Genomic DNA, 6,761 nt, shown 5'->3' on the forward strand with positions numbered 1-6,761 from the left:
GTGAGTGATTACTTGGCTACTAGGATTCATAAACTCTAGTACTTATCCTGGAGGCTTAGAGTTCGAATCCTGGGGAAGACAAAAATCCACTGGCCAGGCGTGGGAAGAACTTGTGACTAACGACACACGGCCGAGGGTCGTCGGTTGACGACATAAGGGGTCGCCAATTGGGTTGCCAATTGAGCCGCCCCAGGAATCACCAAATGGGCCACCAGTTGAACCACCCAAGGAGTCGAGGGCCAGGTCGTTACACTTTAAGTCGACGAGAAATAGAGCCATTTGTTAATAATGTGGCTCACTTCATGAATTTGATTGGCATCAATTGTTGATCCGATACCGTTTGGATCGTCAGTTGGGCAAATGGTTTCAAGTATAGCAAGGTCTCCTTTTTAAAATAATAATTTTTTTTAAAAAAAATTATTGCTCGCCTTAAATATAGGGATACATGGGACTTGATAAATTGCACACGGCTATGTTTTATCTATAACTTTTTTTAAAAAATGTGTAAATAAATAAATTTTAAAAATAATGATTTTAATAATTTTTAAAATCTTTATAAATTTTCACTTAGTTAGCATTGATTAATTCAAATATCATTTTCTTTTATTAAATGATTTTATGGTAAATCTTTATAATGTCGTATTAATTCAAATTTCATTTGATTCATGTTTTTTTCTAAATAAGTTTATTCTAAACTCCTTAACTAGGAATGTAAATGAACCAAATCGCTCATGAGCTATTTAACGCTTGATTCGATAAAAGCTCGTTTGAACTTATTTAATGAGGCTCGTTAAGATAAATAATCAGGCTCAAGTTTCACCATATTCATCTCGTTAACTCATGAACATGTTTGTTAAGTTCATAAATCAACTTTTAAATAAAAAAATTATAATTTTGATATTGAATTTATACATTTTACACTCTACTCATGAAATATATAGATAACTATATTAAATTTATTTATTAGAATAAAATAGTAAATTTTAATAAGAATATTATAATTTTCTCTAAATATATAATTTAGTTTTTAATGAATATTTAAATTTATAATTTATATTTTTTAAGCTCGTTTAGGCTTGATAAAAGCTCGAATAAGTTCGTGAGCTATGAATATATTTATTAAATAAAACTCGAGCTCGGCTCAATTACAAATGAGCAAAACTCAAACATTCAAGAGTTCTGCTCGTCTCGATTTGATTACACCCCTATCCTTAACTTATTTTATCAAAAAAAAGTTTATTCTTTCTAAACTCCTTAACTCATATCTCTATCTTAATTTTTTTAAAATAATAAACAAATTAGTTTTAAAATTATTGAATTTTTAATAATTTTTATGGTAAATCTTTATAACTTCCTTTAGCGTTGATTAATTCAAACGTCATTTGATTCATTCTCCTTTCTATGTTTTTTTTTATCAAAATAATTTTACTCCAAATTATTCACGACAATCATATTTGATACGGTTGGCGCTGGAGGGGCCCAAGAGGAAAGGATTAGAAAAGTCAAGGTCATATGGTGGTCAAAAGTCAAGAGGATGTGGCAGTCAATAGTCAAGGCAACTTGGCGGTCGAATAGTCAAGCTGACGGGGCAGTCAGAGTTGAGCATAGGGGGTAGCCAAGGGCCAGGCGGACTTGTTCATCGAAGGGGCAGAGCTGTAGGAGAACGAAGAGAGACGATAGGGGGAACACCAGGCACAGGTCGGGATCGACAGAGCTGTATAGAGGCAGCTCGGTCTGCAGGTCCACCATTCGAAAGCCCGGGAGTGCAAGTCACAAATCACAGGTCGGACGCGGCAGAGCTATGTAGAGACGGTTTGGTCGGCAGGTCTGCGAGTCGAAGGATCGGAAGTGCAAGTTACGAATGATCTACAGACCTGCGGTAGAGGGCCAGGAAATACAAAGCACAGAGGTAGGTCGGAAGCGGCAGAACCGGGCAGAGGCAGGTCGAGATCGGCAGAGCTGAGCAGAAGCAGCTCGATCTACAGACCTGCGGTAGAGGGCCAGGAAATACAAAGCACAGAGGTAGGTCGGGAGCGGCAGGTCGGGAGCGGCAGAGCTGAGCAGAGTGAGGGCCGGGAAATACAAAGCACAGAGGTAGGTCGAGATCGGCGAGCTGAGCAGAGTCAGGGCCAGGAAATACAAAGCACAGAGGTAGGTCGGGATCGGCAGAGCTGAGCAGAGTAGGGCCAGGAAATACAAAGCACAGAGGTAGGTCGGGATCGGCAGAGCTGAGCAGAGTCAGCCCATCTGGCAGGTAACACTTAGAGGCTAGAGTCGATCAGAAGAGGCGAGGCCGGTGCAAGTCACAATGGATCGGAGAAGCTAAGTAGTGCGGGTGCAGAGAATCTCAACGGTCCATCGAGGATAATCATTACATTCCAATAGTGCGAGCGAAGGCGGAGGTTCCTAAAACGAAAAGATACCCTCACAACCAGTAGCAGCCTGCCAGCTATCCATCACTACAAGACAAAACTTATGTGCGAAGGCGGAGGTCCCTAAATAGAAAGATGCTTTCACGACGAATGGCAGTACGATAGGTGTCCGGGACTAGAGGACAAAGCCCAGCGTCTAACGTTTTCTGACAGGAGGGCAGGTCCTAAGAGAGGAGGACGCATAAAAAGGGAGAGATCCCTCGTACGCAGGTACGCGCACACATTCCCTCGTCACTTTTTCCACAACTGTTTTTTCCTCTTCTTCTCTCTGCTTTTTTCGGGGGAAAAAGGACCTGACTTGAGCGTCGGAGGGCCTGATCCGGGGACTTTTTCCCTGGGTTGTGGGATCCGAATCACCTACGACTTTCCGTCAACGCCCAGTCCACCGCGACCAGCCTCCGTCCGACCCAGCTTCCGGACGGGATCAAATTTGGCGCCGTTTGTGGGAAACACAAGAACCTGATCCGGAACGTGAAGATGGAGGATTCTGGTCGAAGCTCCAGCAGGAGGATTAACGTTACCATGACCGCGGGGGAGTACGAGCTTTTCAAGGAGGTCAGAAAGCAGGCCGCCTCCGAAAGACAAGGCACAGTTTCACGACCTCGCCTAGCCCCTGAGGCATCCAAAGAACTGGCTCCCGCTTCCGACAGGAGCTCAAAGAGGAAGCAGCCGGAAGAACTCCCGCGTGCTTCATTTCGAGAGCCCCGCCGCGATTATCATCGGTCCGGACCTCGCGAGCGTAGCCCAAAGAAGGAGGAGCCGCGAGCTTCAGTGGCGGAAAGCTCTCTACACCCGCCTCGGGGTTCAGGAAAGGGGAAGGCTGTGATCCCGGCTGAAGATCTGCCTGAAGATCCTGACGATAAGGTACCCTTCTCTGCCCAGATCTTGAAAGAAAGCCTGCCGAGGGGTTACCGAGCCCCAAACATTGGAGAATATGATGGGAGTAAGGACCCAGAAGAGCATCTGCGAAAGTTCAAGAACGCGGCTATATCGTATCAATATAGCGATGCCGTCAAATGCCGAGTCTTCCTACACACCTTGTCCGGATCGGCGCAAAAGTGGTTCGACGGATTGCCCCCGGAATCCATCAGCTGCTTCATGGACTTCAAAACGGCCTTCTTGCGCCGTTTCGCCAGCAGCCGTAAGTACCAAAAAATCGACCACTGTCTTTTTGCTCTCAAGCAGGAGTCAACTGAGCCCCTGCGAAACTACATCAATCGATTCAGTTAGGTGGCCAACGACGTCCCCTCTGCCACCTCTGAGATATTGATGAGCGCCTTCTCCCACGGGCTGCGAGAAGGGGAATTCTTCAGGGATCTTATCAAAAACCCTGTCCGGAGTTTCGACGACATGGTGGAAAAGGCCTCTTGCTACATCAAGGTAGAAGAAGCTCAGGCTGCTAAAAGGAAAGCCGAGAAGACGGTGGCCCCTGGCAATCGACCTGAAAGGAGTGCCCAGCTCGCCCTTCAGTAGCCCGCCGGACCTGCCTCGGCCCAGGGGGCCAGCCAGCTCCTCTTTGTGTGTACCGCGCGCCGACCTGACCAAGGGAGCGCCATCGCTATCATCGGTCCCGTCGCACGATCTGCAATCGCCCACCTTCGTGATTCTAGTGCAGACAAACACCCCGGAGTTAGTGCCTCAAATACAAGGATGGAAGAAGAGCCAGAATCGAAGCGCCATCGACTCCAAATGCCCGTCTGGCCTGGCCTCTAATGGCTAGTCCCGGAAGATCAAAGAGATCTTTGGAAGAGCCAAGCCGGTAACGCCTTGCTGTGAGAGAGATCGGCATGATCTCGGGAGCCGATGGAGACTCGGGGCTCAGAAATCACATAGCGGCCGATATATATAGTGGGAACGGGACATCCTGCCGCCTGTCCTAGCAGGCCCCAAGACTTGAGGGTTTAGAAGCGCCCATGATGATGCTCTCATAATTAAAGTCACATCGTCACCCATGCGGCCAGCTCGGGTTGTGGAGTATACGTTTGAGGGGCCGAGGCCAAGGCATCTTTCTTTCTGGGTTCACGGTGTAACGAGGTCAAACCCATGGGCCCGGTCGGCCATCTCATTAAACCTTGGTTGGTGCTCAGGAGGCACCTTTATCGTAGATTCGCCTTCCTCACAGCGTCATCGGGAGACCCGGCTCTGCATGAGTTACGGGCGGCCTCTTTCACCAAAGATCAAGTTTCCAGGCGAGCTAGTTGGAGAAGTTAAAGGAGAGCAAAGGTGTCGTGATTACATTGACATGGTTGGTGAGTCGTAAGACCAGGATGGTGGGTATGCCAAGAGGAACCCTACATCTTGAAGAACCGATCCTTGGGAGGAGGTCAACACCGCAGCATCGGAGAGCATCACCCACATCTCCGCGATGACCCAGCTTAAAGTGGAGGATATGTACGGCCGCCAGGCAACCGCGTCTTTGCTTGGGTGAGGAGTTACCCGGTTAGACGGTGAGCCAAGTTGCACCTAATACGAAGCTAAGCTGGTCAGTAAGAAGAGAAATTTCCGAGAATAAAATTATCCGGACTGCAGTAGCACTCCAAGGCTTGGAGTATCCGAGAGGTGCAATTCCGTCTTGGCTCTCTAATGTTGTATTGGTCAAGAAACCTAACAACAAGTGGAGGGTGTGCATAGACTTCCGCGACCTCAACAAAGCCACCCCCAAGGACTGTTATCCTCTCCCACGGATCGATCAGGTGGTGGACTCAACTGCTGGTTGTGAAAGGATATGCATGATGGACGCTTATCAGGGATATCATCAAATACCCTTAGCCAAGGAAGACCAGGAGAAGGTCAGCTTCATAACGGCTGACGGTACTTTCTGCTATACCGTCATGCCGTTCGGGCTCAGAAACGCGGGGGCCACATACCAAAGGATGATGGACAAGGTTTTCCGGAGCCAGATCGGGCGGAACGTCGAAGTTTATGTTGATGACATATTGATCAAGTCCCCCCTGGCTTTTAACCTCATTAGAGACGTGGATGAAACTTGCGGGACCCTAAGGCAATACGGCGTGAAGCTGAACCCCTTGAAATGCCTATTCGGGGCCAAAGGAGGGAAATTCCTGGGGTATCTGGTGATTGAGCGAGGGATCGAGGCCAATCCGGAGAAGGTGCAAGCGCTCCGGAGTATGCAGATCCCTCAGAATCTGAAGGAGGCACAAAAGCTGGTCGGCAGGATAACAGCGCTGTCCCGATTCATCTCTAGATTTGCGGACCGAGCCGCGCCCTTCTTCAAAGTACTCAGGAAGGGGGCTAAGTTTCAGTGGACGGAGGAGTGCACCCAGGCCTTTGAAGAGCTGAAGCAGTACCTGGAGTCCTTGCCATCGCTGTTTAAGCCTGTTGAGGGAGAGCCTCTTTGGGTCTACTTGTCACCACCCCGAGGGCCGTGCTAGTTAAGGGAGGGATAATGTACAACGGCCTGTATTTTTCAGATCTATTGAAGGGGGCCGAGTCTTCGAGATATCGGCCCTGGAAAAGTTGGTCTATGGACTTGTTCTCATGGCTCGAGTCTCGGCCGATTTTAGCACACCCCATTACCGTCTTGACAAGACAACTGATGGCGAGCTCTCACCAAGGTGGAAGGGTCGGCTTATCAAGTGGGCAGCTGAGCTAGGGAATATGGCACAATATCAGCCCGAACCGCAATCAAAGCGAGCTCGGCAGATTTCCATGTAAGTACACCCAACGGACTCGAGGGTCCGAAATCACGTGGACGGGTCGGCCCATCGAGGTGTAGGAGCACTTCTCATATCCTCAGGAGATATCATCTTGGTCGTGTGTTAAATTTCGAGCTACCAACAATGAGATGAATATGAAGCTCTACTAAAGACCTGCAAGCAGCTCGGCATGTCAGATATACTCCGATTCCCAGCTAGTAACTCGGCAGACAGTGGGCAGTTTGGGGTGAATAGCGAGAAGATGCAAGTTTATAAGGAGGCTTATGAAAAGATGAAGGAGAATTCAAGGAGGTCACAGTATCGAAGATTCCTAGAGCTGAAAATGAAAGAGCGGATGAGTTGGCTAAAATGGCTGATCCCACGAGCACTTGGCCGATGATCTATAGCACCTTCCTTGTAGCGGATAGATCTATAGAATAACGAAGTAATTGATTGGAGAGCGTCCATAATAAGCTTCCTTGACGAGGCCATGCCAACGCGAGGAAGCGCAGATGCTCGGGAGGAAGCCCACTCTTATGATGATTGAGGATCAATGTACAAAAGGTCTTTCTCCGCACTCTACTCAAGTGCCTGAATATGGAGGAAGCGGACCAGCTTTGCGAGAGATACATTGAGTCTTTGTGGTAATCACTTTGGGAAGAACTGCCTCGGA

This window comes from Zingiber officinale, chromosome 8A, assembly GCF_018446385.1.
Source record: "Zingiber officinale cultivar Zhangliang chromosome 8A, Zo_v1.1, whole genome shotgun sequence".
In the NCBI taxonomy this organism is placed as follows: domain Eukaryota; kingdom Viridiplantae; phylum Streptophyta; class Magnoliopsida; order Zingiberales; family Zingiberaceae; genus Zingiber; species Zingiber officinale.